Genomic DNA, 16949 nt, shown 5'->3' with positions numbered 1-16949 from the left:
CTCAATCATATGACCCACTGAAGAGATGAGTCTTCAGTAAAGACTTAAAGATTGAGACCGAGTTTGTGTTTCTGACATGGGTAGGCAGACCGTTCCATAAAAATGGAGCTCTATAGGAGAAAGCCCTGCCTCCAGCTGTTTGCTTAGAAATTCTAGGGACAATTAGGAGGCCTGCGTCTTGTGACCGTAGTGTACGTGTAGGTATGTACGGCAGGACCAAATCAGAGCGATAGGTAGGAGCAAGCCCATGTAATGCTTTGTAGGTTAGCAGTAAACCTTGAAATCAGCCCTTGCTTTGACATGAAGCCAGTGTAGGGAGGCTAGCACTGGAGTAATATGATCAATTTATTTGGTTCTAGTCAGGATTCTAGCAGCCGTATTTAGCACTAACTGAAGTTTTATGTAGTGCTTTATCCAGGTAGCTGGAAAGTAGAGCATTGCAGTAGTCTAACCTAGAAGTGACAAAAGCATGGATACATTTTTCTGCATCATTTTTGGACAGAAAGTTTCTGATTTTTGCAATGTTACGTAGATGGAAAAAAGCTGTCCTTGAAATGGTCTTGATATGTTCTTCAAAAGAGAGATCAAGGTCCAGAGTAACACCGAGGTCCTTCACAGTTTTATTTTAGACGACTGTACAAGGGCTTCACCATGTTTCATTGAAATGTACAGCTGTGTGTCATCTGCATAGCAGTGAAAGTTAACATTATGTTTTCGAATGACATCCCCAAGAGGTAAAATATATAGTGAAAACAATAGTGGTCCTAAAACGGAACCTTGAGGAACACCGACATTTACAGTTGATTTGTCAGAGGACAAACCATTCACAGAGACAAACTGATATCTTTCTGACAGATAAGATCTAAACCAGGCCAGAACTTGTCCGTGTAGACCAATTTGGGTTTCCAATCTCTCCAAAAGATTGTGGTGATTGATGGTATCAAAAGCAGCACTAAGGTCTAGGAGCACGGGGACAGATGCAGAGCCTCGGTCTGATGCCATTAAAAGGTCATTTACCACCTTCACAAGTGCAGTCTCAGTGCTATGATGGGGTCTAAAACCAGACCGAAGCATTTCGTATACATTGTTTGTCTTCAGGAAGGCAGTGAGTTGCTGCGCAACAGCCTTTTCTAAAATTTTGGAGAGGAATGGAAGATTCGATATAGGCCGATAGTTTTTATATTTTCTGGGTCACGGTTTGGCTTTTTCAAGAGAGTCTTTATTACTGCCACTTTTAGTGAGTTTGAGGTGAGGTTATATTGATCACTTTTTGTGGGAAGCTTGTGGAAGGCTACCCAAAATGTTTGACCCAAGTTAAATAATTTAAAGGCAATGCTACCAAATTCTAATTGAGTGTATGTAAACTTCTGACCCACTGGGAAAGTGATGAAATCAATAAAAGCTGAAATAAATCATTCTCTCTACTATTATTCTGACATTTTACATTCTTAAAATAAAGTGGTAATCCTAATTGACCTAAAACAGGGAATTATTACTTGGATTAAATGTCAGGAATTTAAACTGAGTTTAAATGAATTTTCCTAACGTGTATGTAAACCTCAAAATAGAAGCCACTTCCTGTTTTGATTTTCCTCAGGGTTTCACCTGCAATATCAGTTCTGTTATATTCACAGACAATATTTTTACAGTTTTGGAAACTTTAGAGTGTTTTCTATCCTAAGCTGTCAATTATATGCATAATCTAGCATCTGGTCCTGAGTTTACTTTGTGAATGTTATTTTTCCAAAAATAAAAATAGTGCCCCCTAGTTTCAAGAGGTTAATCATGCTCTCTCTCAAGCCATCTGTCTCTCATCTGCAGTTATGTTTTGATGTGAGAGAGGAAGCCAGTCCCGTCATCGCCACCTCAACCATTCTTAAGATCACCTTCGGGCCAACTGGGAGCCCAAGGCTAGTTAGGAGACACCGCTAGAGACATTATGTAATTGTGATGAACTGAAAGAATACTAGGGTAGCACTGTAATTCATTAATCATATGCTGTCTTCCCTGCTCCTCTGTTTTACCGCTTTCCCTTTCTGTCTTCTACACCTCTCTCCCCACCTCTTTCTTCCTCTTTTTTTATAATGCACACCATATTTGCATTGAAGTACAGATTGAACTTGTATTTATAATATTACAATTATAATATCTATAATGCATGTAATATGCATTTATAACACCTGGATAATTAACTTTCAATAAAGCGTTTCACATTCTCCAGTGGTTGAAAATAATTATCTCATTGGAATACTACACCTATCCTGTGTCCTCAGACTAATGCAGATGAAGGGAGTTAGATATGCATAGGAAGTGTAGTGTACTGTTTTTTTTCTGTATATATGAATTACAAATCAGCCTTTACTTAAATCATGTTTCTCGTCTATAGCATAGTTACAGTGTGTAGTCATTGATGTCCTTGGAGCAGGAGTGGTAAACGCTGTTGAAGTGTATAATTGTAATACATACATGCAGGCACAGCATCATTCAAAGAATGGAGTTTGATACACCTGGTATTGGATATGACTGATAAATAATGTCTCCCAGAGATTCATACCTGAACCGCACCTTTATTTGCCAAGGAAGAGTACATGATCAGTGAATATATTCAATGTACAGGCTACAATGTGGGGATCTCATGCGTGGTAATAACTACAGTACATCCTTGGCAGAATTATTATATTCTACTCAATCCATAGGCTTCATTAATGCCATTCAGACTTGAAGTCGATACACCTATGATAGCTAAGGTTCATATATAGGTTCTGAATTAATATTCATACTGAAGGTTTTAGAGTCTGTACACAGATCGGTTACATACTATAGCTAGCTACACATCCATAGGCATACAGTTATTTTTTATCCTCCACTACACAATAAGAAAATAAATTGTTAGCTAGCTATGTTATTTCAGCTGCATTGCATAGCAAATATAAGCAAGGCAAGCTTACACAATTGTATATTCAATTTGCAGTAAATGCTTTAGCTAGCTAGATTCTTTACATCCACTGTTTCACAAGATGACAGCCTGGTGTGCTGGTTTTCTCAGGAGTCCCTAAAACATTAAACAACATGAATTACAATGTCATACTCATGTCATAACACTAGCTAGCTAGCTGGCTAATGTTAGCTAGTCAGCTAACTTGCTAAATAGTGATTTTTGTTAATTAACTTTATGACAAATATACACAATTGTTTGTCTCTACATGAACTAACATATCCCTCTCAATTGTACATTTTTTTGCATAACTCATTATGATATTATAATTACTTTCATTTGCTTCCACCGTAATGTTTTTTTGCTGAAGAAAGTCACCAGGGACAGGTGGCTCGCCTCAAATTCATCATTGGAACCATGATATAAAAAAACTTGGGACCCAAATGCATAATGAGTGCTCTAACTCCCCCTTGTGGTGGTCTGGAGCAATGAAGCCGTGACGCTAGGTACCTCTAAGTCCCGTGGTGTAAGCTCGCAACTTTTAGAGGAACCACTGTATTTGGATTTGGATTTATTATGGATCCCCAAATCTGCCAAAGCAGCAGCTACTCTTCCAGGGGTCCAGCAAAATGAATGCAGTTTATACCATTTTAAAACATTACAATACCTTCACAGATTTGACAACACACTGTGTGCCCTCAGGACCCTACTCCACCACTACCACATATCTACAGTACTAAATCCATGTGTATGTATAGTGCGTATGTTATCGTGTGTGTGTGTGTGTGCCAATGTTTGTGTTGCTTCACAGTCCCTGCTGTTCCATAAGGTGTTTTTTAAATCAAATTTTACTGCTTGCATCAGTTACTTGATGTGGAATAGAGTTCCATGTAGTCATGGCTCTATGTAGTACTGTGTGCCTCCCATATTCTGTTCTGGACTGTGAAGAGACCTTTTGTGTCATGTCTTGTGGGGTACGCATGGGTGTCCGAGCTGTGTGCCAGTAGTTTAGACACACAGCTCAGTGCATTCAACATGTCAATACCTCTCATTAAAAAAAGTAGAGATGAAGTCAATCTCTCCTCCACTTTCAGCCAGGAGAGATTGACATGCATATTTTAAATATTAGCTCTCTGAGTACATCCAAGGGCCAGCTGTACTGCCCTGTTCTGAGCCAATTGCAATTTTCCTAAGTCATTTTTTTGTGGCACCTGACCACATGACTGAACAGTAGTCAAGGTGTGACAAAACTAGGGCCTGTAGGAACTGCCTTGTTTATAGTGTTGTTAAGAAGGCAGAGCATCGCTTTATTATAGACAGACTTCTCCCCATCTTAGCTACTACTGCATCAATATGTTTTGACCATGACAGTTTACAATCTAGTGTTACTCCAAGCAGTTTAGTCATATCAACTTTCTCAATTTCCAGATGATTTATTACAAGATTTAGTTGAGATTTAGGGTTTAGTGAGTGTTTTGTTCCAAATACAATGCTTTTAGTTTTAGAAATATTTAGGGCTAACATATTCCTTGCCACCCACTCTGAAACTAACTGCAGCTCTTTGTTCAGTATTGCAGTCATTTCAATCGCTGTAGTAGCTGACGTATATAGTTTTGAGTCATCCGCATACATAGAAAGTCTGTGGCATGTCGTTAGTAAAAATTGAAAACAGCAAGGGGCCTGGGGGAAAAACCCTGGGGAATTCCTGATTCTAACTGGATTATATTTCATAGTCTTCCATTAACTTTTTGTAACTAGGGGGCATTATTTTCATTTTTGGATAATAAACGTTCCCGTTTTAAACAAGATATTTTGTCACGAAAAGATGCTTGACTATGCATATAATTGACAGCTTTGGATAGAAAACACTCTGACGTTTCCAAAACTGCAAAGATATTGTCTGTGAGTGCAACAGAACTGATGTTACAGGCGAAAAACAGATAAAAATCCAATCAGGAAGTCCCGCATTTTTTGAAACTGCCTCATGCCAATGACTCCTTATATGGCTATGAATGAGCTACGAATGAGCTTACATTTTCTACGTCTTCCCCAAGGTGTCTACAGCATTGTGACGTCTTTTCACACATTTATGTTGAAGAATAGCCGTAAGGTACCACATTTAGCAAGTGGTCCCGAAGAAAATCTTGCGTAAATTACACAAGTAGCCATTTTTCTAATCGCTTCTTACCAATTGTCCCGACGGATATATTATCAAATTTTTATGTGAAAAGCACCTTGAGGATTGATTCTAAACAACGTTTGCCATGTTTCTGTCGATATTATGGAACTAATTTGGAAAAAAGTTTGGCGTTGTAGTGACCGCATTTTCCGGTCAATTTCTCAGCCAAACGTGATGAACAAACGGGAGCTATTTCGCCTACAAAAATAATATTTTTGGAAAAAAGGAACATTTGCTATCTAACTGGGAGTCTCCTGAGTGAAAACATCTGAAGTTCTTCAAAGGTAAACGATTTAATTTGATTGCTTTTCTTATTTTCGTGAAAATGTTGCCTGCTGCCAGCAGAACCTAGCATAGCATTATGCCATGATAAACTTACACAAATGCTTGACTAGCGTTGGCTGTAAAGCATATTTTGAAAATCTGAGATGACAGTGTGATCCCGGATCCGGGATCGTGAATACAGCCTCAAGCTCATTACCATAACGCAACGTTAACTATTCATGAAAATCGCAAAGGAAATGAAATAAATATGCTAGCTCTCAAGCTTAGCCTTTTGTTAACAACACTGTCATCTCAGATTTTCAAAATATGCTTTTCAACCATAGCAAAACAAGCATATGTGTAAGATTATTGATAGCTAGCGTAGCATTTAGCGTAGCATTTAGCGTAGCATTCAGCATGCAACATTTTCACAAAAACAAGAAAAGCATTCAAATAAAATAATTTACCTTTGAAGAACTTCAGATGTTTTCAATGAGGAGACTCTCAGTTAGATAGCTAATGTTCAGTTTTTCCAAAAAGATTATTTGTTTAGGACAAATCGCTCCTTTTGTTCATCACGTTTAGCTACGAAAAAAAACTGTATCCAGGAGTGTAATTATCCCTGCAGCTCATTAGCATAACACAACGTTAACTATTCATGAAAATCGCAAATGAAATGAAATAAATAGGCTAGCTCTCAAGCTTAGCCTTTTGTTAACAACACTGTCATCTCAGATTTTCAAAATATACTTTTCAACCATAGCAAAACAAGCATTTGTGTAACAGTATTGATAGCTAGCGTAGCATTTAGCGTTAGCATTGAGCGGGCAATGTTTTCACAAAAACAAGAAAAGCATTCAAATAAAATCATTTACCTTTGAAGAACTTCGGATGTTTTCAATGAGGAGACTCTCAGTTAGATAGCAAATGTTCAGTTTGTCCAAAAATATTCTTTGTGTAGGAGAAATCGCTCCGTTTTGTACATCACGTTTGGCTACCAAAAAAAAAACGAAAATTCAGTCATCAAAACGCCGAACATTTTTCCAAATTAACTCCATAATATCGACTGAAACATGGTAAACATGGTTTAGAATCAATCCTCAAGGTGCTTTTCACATATCTCTTCGATGATATATCGTTCGTGGAAGTGTGCTTTCTCTGAATCCCATGGGAAAATGCCTGCAGCTGAAGATTACGCACCAATTTAGACAAAGGACACCGGGCGCACCCCTGGTAAATGTAGTCTCTTATGGCCAATCTTCCAATGATATGCCTACAAATACGTCACAATGCTGCAGACACCTTGGGGAAACGACAGAAAGCTTAGGCTCGTTCATGGCACATTCACAGCCATATAAGGAGACAATGGAAAACAGAGCCTCAAAAATTCTGCTCATTTCCTGTTTGAAGTTTCATCTTGGTTTCGCCTGTAGCATGAGTTCTGTGGCACTCACAGATAATATCTTTGCAGTTTTGGAAACATCAGAGTGTTTTCTTTCCAAAGCCGTCAATTATATGCATCGTTGAGCATCTTTTCATGACAAAATATTGCGCTTAAAACGGGCACGTTTTTTTATCCATAAATTAAAAGAGCGCCCCCTATATCCAAGAAGTTAACAAAAGGCTAAGCTGTGTCTCAATATATTTCATTTGTGATTTTCATGAATAGGAAGGTTTTGTAGGAAGATTTATGTCCGCTGCGTTATGCTAATTAGTTTGAGGCTATTGATTACGCTCCCGGATCCGGGTTTGATAGTCGCAAGAAGTTTTAAAACACCCTCTGTGTTCTGTTAGACAAGTAACTCTTTATCCACATTATAGCAGGGGGTGTAAAGCCATAACACATACATTTTTCCGGCAGTAGACTATGATCATTAATGTCAAAAGCTGCACTGAAGTCTAACAAGACAGCCCTCACAATCATTTTATCATCAATTTCTCTCAGCCAATCTTCAGTCTTTTGTTTAAGTGCTGTGCTTGTTGAGTGTCCTTCCCTATAAGAATGCTGAAATTATGTTGTCAATTTGTTCACTGTAAAATAGCATTGTATTGGTTCGAACACAATTTTTTACATAAGTTTATTAAAGGTTGGTAACAGGCTGATTTGAGCCAGTAAAGGGGGCTTTACTATTCTTCGGTAGCAGAGTGACTTTAGCTTCCCTCCAGGCCTAAAGGCACATGCTCTCTTGTAGACTTAATTTAAAGATTTGGCAATATCGTCTGCTATAATCCTCAGTAAATGTCCATCTAGATCGTCAGACCCTGGTGGCTTGTCATTATTGATAGACAACAATAATTTTCTCACTTCTTCCACACTGACTTTACAGAATTCAAAAGTACAATTCTTGTCTTTTCTAATTTGGTCCGATATACTTGGATGTGTAGTGTCAGCGTTTGTTGCTGGCATGTCATCCCTAAGTTTGCTTATCTTGCCAATGAAAAAGTCATTAAAGTTGTTTCAATATCAGTGGGCTTTGTGATGAATGAGCCATCGGATTCAATGAATGAAGGAGCTGAGTTTGCTTTTTTCCCCTAAATTACATTTAAGTTCCCCGAAGCTTTTTACAATCATTCTTTAAAAATGTATCTTTGTTTCATAGTGTAGTTTATTTTTATTATTATTTAGTTTAGTCACATGATTGCTTAATTTGCCATACGTTTGCCAATCAGTTGGGCTGACAGACTTATTTGCCATGCCTTTTGCCTCTTCCCTCTCAACCATACAAATCTTCAATACCTCATCAATCCAAGGGGATTTAACAGTTTATACAGTCAATTTCTTAATGGGTCCGTGCTTATTTGTATCTGCAATAAGTAGTTTCATAAATGTGCAGTGTCCGGTTGCTCCTCATTACTCACCACAGACCAGAAAATATTCTTTACATCATCAACATATGAATCACTACAAAATTTGTCTAACCTATTATACACTATATTAGGCCCAGCCTTTGGAACTTTGGTTTTCCTAGATATGGCTATTATATTGTGATCACTACATCCTATGGATTTGGATACTGCTGTAAATAAAATATATGCAGTGTTAGTAAAAATGTGATCTAATTCCTGTGCTGTGTGTAACTCCCCGGGTAGGTTGACTGATAACCTGATCCTGTCAGAGTCGTGTGTATAGGTGGCAGGGAAGTCAGGCGCAGGAGAGTCAAACGGAGTGTAAAATGGAGTCTTTTAATAATGCTCCATAAATCTATAGCATCATGTGTATAATGTGCTTATAGATGTGTTATGTATTCTTTATGAACATACCATTAATAACCTCTTGTAACAAGGGGGCAGTATTTTCATTTTTTGAAAAATAATGTTCCCAAAGTAAACGGGATATTTTGTCAGGACAAGATGCTAGAATATGCATGTAATTGACAGCTTTGGATAGAAAACACTCTTAAGTTTCCAAAACTGTAAAAATATTGTCTGTGAGTATAACATAACTGATATTGCAGACGAAAGCCTGGGAAAAATCCAATCCGGAAGTGACTCATGTTTTGAAAGCTCTGCGTCCCTATTGAGCAGTGAATGGGCTATCAACCAGATTACTTTTTCTACGTATTCCAAGGTGTCTACAGCATTGTGACGTAGTTTTACGCCTTTATGTTGAAGAATACCCGTAAGCGGCTACATTGTGTAAGTGGTCACCTGATGACTCTCAGAGTGATTCTCGCGTAAAATACAGAGGTAGACATTATTCCTTTCGCTCCTACTGAAAAACTATTTCGCCTACAAAAATAATATTTTGGGAAAAAAGGAACATTTGCTATCTAACTGGGAGTCTCGTGAGTGAAAACATCCGAAGCTCATCAAAGGTAAACGATTTAATTTGATTGCTTTTCTGATTTTCGTGACCAATTTACCTGCTGCTAGCTGGACATAATGATGTGCGAGGCTATCGATAAACTTACACAAATGCTTGTCTTGCTTTGGCTGTAAAGCATATTTTGAAAATCTGAGATGACAGGATGATTAACAAAAGGCTAAGCTGTGTTTCAATATATTTCACTTGTGATTTCATGAATAGGAATATTTTCTAGTAATATTTATGTGCGTTGCGTTATGCTAAATGAAAATACTGCCCCCTAGATTCAAGAGGTTAAACTGATTTTCAAAGATTTTGGAAAGGCAGGTCAGGATGGATATAGGTCTATAACAGTTTGGGTCTAGAGTGTCTCCCCCTTTGAAGAGTGGGATGACCGTGGCAGCTTTCCAATCTTTGGCAATCTCAGGCGATATGAAGGAGAGATTGAACAGGCTAGTAATAGGGGTTGCAACAATTTCGGCGGATAGCTTTAGAATGAGAGGGTCCAGATTGTCTAGCCCAGCTGATTTGTAGGAATCCCGATTTTAAAAAATCTCTTTCAGAACATCAGCTGTCTGGCTTTGCTGAAGGAGAAGCGGGGGGAGGGGGGGTGGACAAGTTGCTACTGGGGGTGCTGAGATGTTGGCTTGGGTAGGGGTAGCCAGGTAGAAAGCCTGGCCAGCCGTAGAAAAATGCTTATTGAAATGATCAATTATTGTAGATTTATCGGTGGTGACAATGTTTCCTATCCTCAGTGCAGTGGGCACACTGGGCACCTCAGTGTTTTTTTTCTCCATGGACTTTACAGCGTCCCAAAACTTTTTGGAGATAGTGCTACAGGGTGCACATTTCTGTTTGAAAAAGCTAGCCTTAGCTTTCCTAATTGACTGAGTATATTGGTTCCTGACTTCCCTGAAAAGTTGCATATCACGCAGGCTATTCAATGCTAATGCAGAATGCCACAGGATGTTTTTGTGCTGGTCAAGGGCAGTCAAGTCTGGGGTGAACCAAGGGCTATATCTGTTCTTAGTTCTACAATTTTTGATTGCTTCCCACAGTTGTGTCAAGTTAGTTGGATGTCCATTGGGTGGTGGAACATTCTTGAAAGACACTGGAAACTGTTGAGCGTGGAAAAACCCAGCAGCGTAGCAGTTCTTGACACACTCAAACTGGTGCGCCTGACACCTACTACCGTACCCTGTTCAGTCACTGAAATATTTTGTCTTGCCAATTCACCTGCTATATGGTACACATACACAATCCATGTCTCAATGCTTAAAATTACTTCTTTAACATGTCTCCTCCCCTTCATCTACACTGATTGAAGTGAATTTAACAAGTGACATCAATAAGAGATCATAGATTTCACCGTGTCAGTCTATGTCATGGAAAGAGCAGGTGGTACAAATGTTTAGTATACTCGGTGTATATGTACCTATATTAGCAAATGGGGAAAACAAAAATACAGTTTAATGTCACACAATGTATAAACCTATTACAACTGGAGCAGGCCGACCCTGCTGAGTGCAGGCTTCAGTTCCAGCCCAGCACTAACACACCTGATTAAATGTATCAAATGTTATGCCTGCCCCCGCTCTCCCTCTCTGGAGCTCGAAGGTGCCAATCTGCCTTTCATTACGCACACTTGTCACCATCATTGGGCGCAGGTGCGTAATATTGGACTCACATGGACTCCATTACTTTGTTGATTACCCCCTCTATATCTGTCTGCTCCTCACTTTGTTCCCTGTGTCAGCATTGATGTCGTTATTTTCCCACTGTTCAGTCGCTGGTCCTGTTCTATGTTCGTGTTTCATTAAATGTTCACTCCCTGTACCTGCTTCTCATCTCCAGCGTCGATCTTCACAGAATGCTAACACCCCTAAAGGAAGCATCAGGGAGGTTTTTTGTTTTGGTGGGTTACATCGGGTCTGGGTGCCGATTGAACCAGGGGTGCCTCAGCTAGCTCGTCGGGGCTTCCACGCCTTAACTGACTCAAGAGGTCTTCTTGCCTTGGTGGGCTCGGCAGGTGACCATCCCACCTGAACTCCATTACTTTGTTAATTACCAACTCCCAATCTGTCTGCTCCTCACATTGTTCCCTGTGTCAGCATTGATCGTTATTTTTCAGCCGTCCAGACACTGTTCCTGTTCCGTTTCATGTCTGTGTTTCATGAAATGTTCACTCCCTGTACCTTCTTCTCGTCTCCAGCGTCGATCCTCACATCAAACCTAATTACTTGATAATCAAGTGTGCTATTGCAAATCTGGAAAAGAAATCTGCTCCCCAAGTGGGCAGGGATCAGTGGAGGGAGGTTGGACACCTCTGGTATTGACACTTTTTTGTTCACCTGAAATGTTGCTTTATTAATAATAGCATACTTGTTACTACATATGAGTTAGCCTACTTGTACACTTTGAGATTAGATTAAATAAAGTGTGTGAAGTATTTGAAGTGAAGTGTTTGCTTGTCTTAATTGTTACATTAACTATTATTCAAGATTAACTACTGTCAATGTTGATTTGATCACAGTCATGCATCAAAGAGGGGAAGGGAATCTCTAATTTGCTGTGTTTCTGTGTTGTATTCTCAAATAAACATTACATTTTTGATCAGTTGTAAGCTCTCCAATTAGTTTTATTTGATTGTCACTCTTTCTCAAGATATCAGTCATGTGAACCCATTTGCAGCTGATAATGGCATGCAACGCTAAGGCAACCATAGGCCTTGATACTGTACTATGATGGCATTAGCCTTATGGGCATTTGCAATGCACCCCTTGACATTGTGTATCTGAAGCAGAGAATAGCTTTAACTCAGACAATTGTTAACAAAAAAAGGATTTGTTCTCAATTATAGAAATGATACCAGTAGACAGTAGAATTATTCTAATATATTTTGTACATGCCTTGTGCTGACATGAAATTGTTTAGTGCAAATCCAATCCATAGTCGGTAGTGAAATATCTGGAAGCAGGAGTTGATGGGATCCCTAGCTTAAAACATTCACACAACTGCTACAACCAAGTTCAATGCCAGATACTTTTCTCCCAGAAGTTCTGAGTGGCACTTGTCTCTTGTATTTATTATGGATCCCCATTATCTGCTGCTATTTCTCCCATTCTTCTCTGCAGATCCTCTGAAGCTCTGTCAGGTTGGATGGGGAGCGTTGCTGCACAGCTACTTTCAGGTCTCTCCAGAGATGTTCGATTGTGTTCAAGTCCGAGCTCTGGCTGGGCCACTCAAGGACATTCAGAGACATGTCCCGAAGCCACTCCTGCATTGTCTTGGCTGTGTGCTTAAGGTCATTGTCCTGTTGGAAGTTGAACCATCTCCCCAGTCTGAGGTCCTGAGCGCTCTTGAGCAGGTTTTCATTAAAGATCTCTCTGTACTTTTCTCCGTTCATCTTTGCCTCGATCCAGACTAGTCTCCAAGTCCCTGCCACTTAAAAACATCTCTACAGCATGATGCTGCCACCATCATGCTTCACCATAGGGATGGTGCCAGGTTTCCTCCAGATGTGACTCTTGGCATTCGGGCCAAAGAGCTAAATCTTGGTTTCATCAGACCATAGAGTCATGTGCCTTTTATTGAGGTGTGGGTTCCGTCTGGTCACTCTACCATAAAGGCCTGATTGGTGGAGTTCTGCAGATACGGTTATCATTCTGGAGGTTTTTCCCATCTCCAAAGAGGAACTCTAGAACTCTGTCAGAGTGACCATCAGGTTTTTGGTCACCTCCCTGACCAAGGCCCTTTCCCCCGATTGCTCTGTTTGGCCAGGTGGCCAGCTCTAGGAAGAGTCTTGTTGGTTCCAAACTTCTTCTATTTAATAAGGATGGAGGCTACTATGTTCTTGGGGACCTTCATGCTGCAGACATTTTTTGGTACCCTTCCCCAGATTGTGCTTCGACACAATCTTGTCTAGGAGCTCTACGGACAATTCCTTTGATCTCATGGCTTGGTTTTTCCACTGACACCCAAGTCATAGACTGTTTTCTCTGCTGTCGCACGGCAAGCGGTACCAGAGTGCCAAATGTAGGACCAAAAGGCTCCTTAACAGCTTCTACCCCCAAGCCATAAGACTGCTGAACAATTAACCAAATGGCCACCGGACTATTTACATTGACTCACCCCCCACCCCCCCTCCGTACACCGTTGCTACTCGCTGTACAAATTACCTCAACTAACCTGTAGTGCCGCACACTGACTCGGTACCGGTACCCCCTGTATAGACGTGGCCTCGTTATTGTTATGCTATTGTGTTACTTTTTATAATTTTTTACTGTAGTTCATTTGGTAAATAATTTCTTAACTCTTCTTGAACTGCACTATTGGTTAAGTGCTTGTAAGTAAGCATTTCACGGTAAGGTCTACACTTGTTGTATTTGGCGCATGTGACAAATAAAGTTTGATTTGACATGCACTGTCAACTGTGGGACCTTATATACACATGAGTACGCCATTCCAAATCATGTCCAATTAATTGAAATTACAACAGGTGGACTCCAATCAAGTTGTAGAAACATCTAACAGATGCTTGAAGGAAACAGGATGCATCGGAGCTCAAATTCTAGTCTCATAGCGAAGGGTCTCAATACTTATTTTATATTCATTAAATTCGCTAAAATGTCTAAAAACCTGTTTTTGCTTTGTCATTATGGGGTATTTAGTGTAGAGTCCTGAGGAACATGTTTTATTTAATATAATTTTAGAATAAGGCTGTAATGTAACAAAATGTTGATAAAGTCAAGGGGTCTGAATACTTCCCTAAGCATTCTATCTATGTAACGGATGTGAAACGGCTAGCTAGTTAGCGGTGGTGCTCGCTAAATTGCGTTTCAATCGGTGATGTCACTTGCTCTGAGACCTTGAAGTAGTGGTTCCCCTTGCTCTGCAGAGGCAGCGGCTTTTGTGGAGCGATGGGTAACGATGCTTCGTGGGTGACTGTTGTTGATGTGTGCAGAGGGTCCCTGGTTCGCGCCCGGGTATGGGCGAGGGGACGGGTTAAAGTTATACTGTTACATCTACAACACAAAATCTATGTCTACGTTTGTGTATAGTGCATATGTTATTGTGTGTGCATGCATGTGCATGCATGTGCCTGTGCCTGTGTTTGTGTCTCTTCACACTGTATTTTTATCTGTTTTTTTAAATCAAATTTTACTGCTTGCATGAGCTACTTAATGTGGAATAGAGTTCCATGAAGTCATGACTCTATGTAGTACTGTGCGCCTCACATAGTCTGTTCTGGACTTGGAGACTATGAAGAGACCTCTGGTGTCATGTCATTTGGGGTACGCATGTGTGTCCGAGTAGTTAAAACAGACAGCTTGGTGCATTCTTCTCACAAATACAAGTAGAGATGAAGTCAATCTGTCCTCCACTTTGACCCAGGAGAGATTGACATGCATATTATTCATGTTAGCGCTCTGTGTACATCCTAGGGCCAGCCACGCTGCCCTGTTCTGAGCCAATTGCAATTTTGCTAAGTCCCTCTTTGTGGCACCTAACCACATGACTGAACAGGAGTGTGACAAAAATAGGGCCTGTAGAACCTGCTTTGTTGATAGTGCTGTTAAGAAGGCAGATTAGCACTTTATTATGGACAGACTTCTCCCCATCTTAGCTGCTACTATATCAATATGTTTTGACCATGACAGTATACAATCCTGGGTTACTCCAAGCAGTTTAGTCACCTCAAATTGCTCAATTTTAACATTATTCATTACTGGACTTAGTTGAGGTTTAGGGATTAGTGAATGCTTTTAGTTTTTGAAATATTTAGGACTATCTTATTCCTTGCCACCTATTCTGAAACTAATTGCAGTGCTTGGTTAAGTGTTGCAGTAATTTCAGTCATTGTAGTAGCTGACGTTTATTGTTTTGAGTCATCCGCGAACATAGACACACTGGCTCGAAGCCAGTGGCATGTCGATAGTAAAGATCCGGAAAAGTAAGGGGCCTAGACAGCTGCCCTGGGGAATTACTTGGAGTTGCCATTGTACAATGAAGAAGGTTGGCCTAAGAATACCACAAAAATGACATTGCCTATGCAAAGAATTGTACGCTTTTTTTTATTCAATGGGGCAAGGAAAAGCAGAAATGACACAAAAAACATTAATTTCACACATACAACAATATTTCCTATTAAATATATACTGTTGAAGTTGGACGTTTACATACACCTTAGCCAAATACATTTATACTCAGTTTCACAATTACTGACATTTAATCCTAGTAAAAATTCCCTGTCCAAGGTCAGTTAATATCACCACATTATTTTAAGAATATGAAATGTCAGAATAATATATATATAATATATAATTATTTATTTCAGCTTTTATTTCTTTCATCACATTCCCATTGTGTCAGAAGTTTACATGCTACCAAATACTAATTGAGTGTATTGCCTCTAAATTGTTTAATTTGGGTCAAACATTTCGGGTAGGCTTCCACAAGCTTCCGACAAAAGGTTGGGTGAATTTTGGCCCATATCTCCTGACATAATTGTCCACCCTCATGATGTCACCTATTATGTGAAGTGCACCAGTCCCTCCTGAAGCAAAGCACCCCCACAACATGATGCTGCGACCCCCGTGCTTCACGGTTGGGATGGTGTTCTTTGGCTTGCAAGCCTCCCCCTTTGTCCCCCAAACATAATGATGGCCATTATGGCCAAACAGTTCTATTTTTGTTTCATCAGACCAGAGGACATTTCTCCAAAATGTACAATCTTTGACCCCATGTGCAGTTGCAAACAGTAGTCTGGCTTTTTTAATGGCGGTTTTGGAGCAGTAGCTTCTCCCTTGCTGAGCGGCCTTTCAGGTTAAGTCGATATAGGACTTCTTTCACTGTGGATATAGATAATGTTGTACCTGTTTCCTCCAGCAAGGTCCTTTGCTCTTGTTCTGGTATTGATTTGCACTTTTTGCACCAAAGTACGTTCATCTCTAGGCGACAGAAAGCATCTCCTTCCTGAGCAGTATGATGGCTGCGTGGTCCCATGGTGTTTATACTTGCGTACTATTGTTTGTACAGATGAACGTGGTACCTTCAGGCGTTTGGAAATTGCTCCCAAGGATGAACCAGACTTGTGGAGGATTACCATTTTTTTCTAAGGTCTTGGCTGATATCTTTTGATTTTCCCATGATGTCAAGCAAAGAGGCACTTAGTTTGAAGGTAGGCCTTGAAATACATCCAATGGTACGCCTCCAATTGACTCAAATTATTTAAATTAGCCTATCAGAAGCTCTAAAGCCATGACATCATTTTCTGGAATTTTCCAAGCTGTTTAAAACTTCTTAGGGCTGCAATCCCGTTAACGGGATGATATGACAATAGCCAGTGAAAGTGCAGGGCGCCAAATTCAAAACAACATAAATCTCATAATTAAAATTACTCAAACATACATGTATTTTATACCGTTTTAAAGGTAATCTTGTTGTTTTTCCCACCACAGTGTCCGATTTCAAATAGGCTTTACAGCGAAAGCACCACCAACGATTATGTTAGGTCACCACGAAATCACAGAAAAATTCCACCATTTTTCCAGCCAAAGAGAGGAGTCACAAAAAGCCCAAATAGAGATAAATCAATCACTAACCTTTGATGATCTTCATCGGATGGCACTCATAGGACTTTATGTTACACAATACATGTATGTTTTGTTTGATAAAGTTCATATTTATATTTTAAAAAATCTCAGTATACATTGGCGCGTTACGTTCACTAGTTCCAAAAACATCCGGTGTTATTGCAGAGAGCC

This window comes from Oncorhynchus tshawytscha, linkage group LG16 (genome assembly GCF_018296145.1).
Source record: "Oncorhynchus tshawytscha isolate Ot180627B linkage group LG16, Otsh_v2.0, whole genome shotgun sequence".
NCBI classification, from domain to species: Eukaryota; Metazoa; Chordata; class Actinopteri; order Salmoniformes; family Salmonidae; genus Oncorhynchus; species Oncorhynchus tshawytscha.
The sequence above is the reverse complement of the archived record's forward strand: the minus strand, read 5'-3'. Positions refer to the sequence as shown.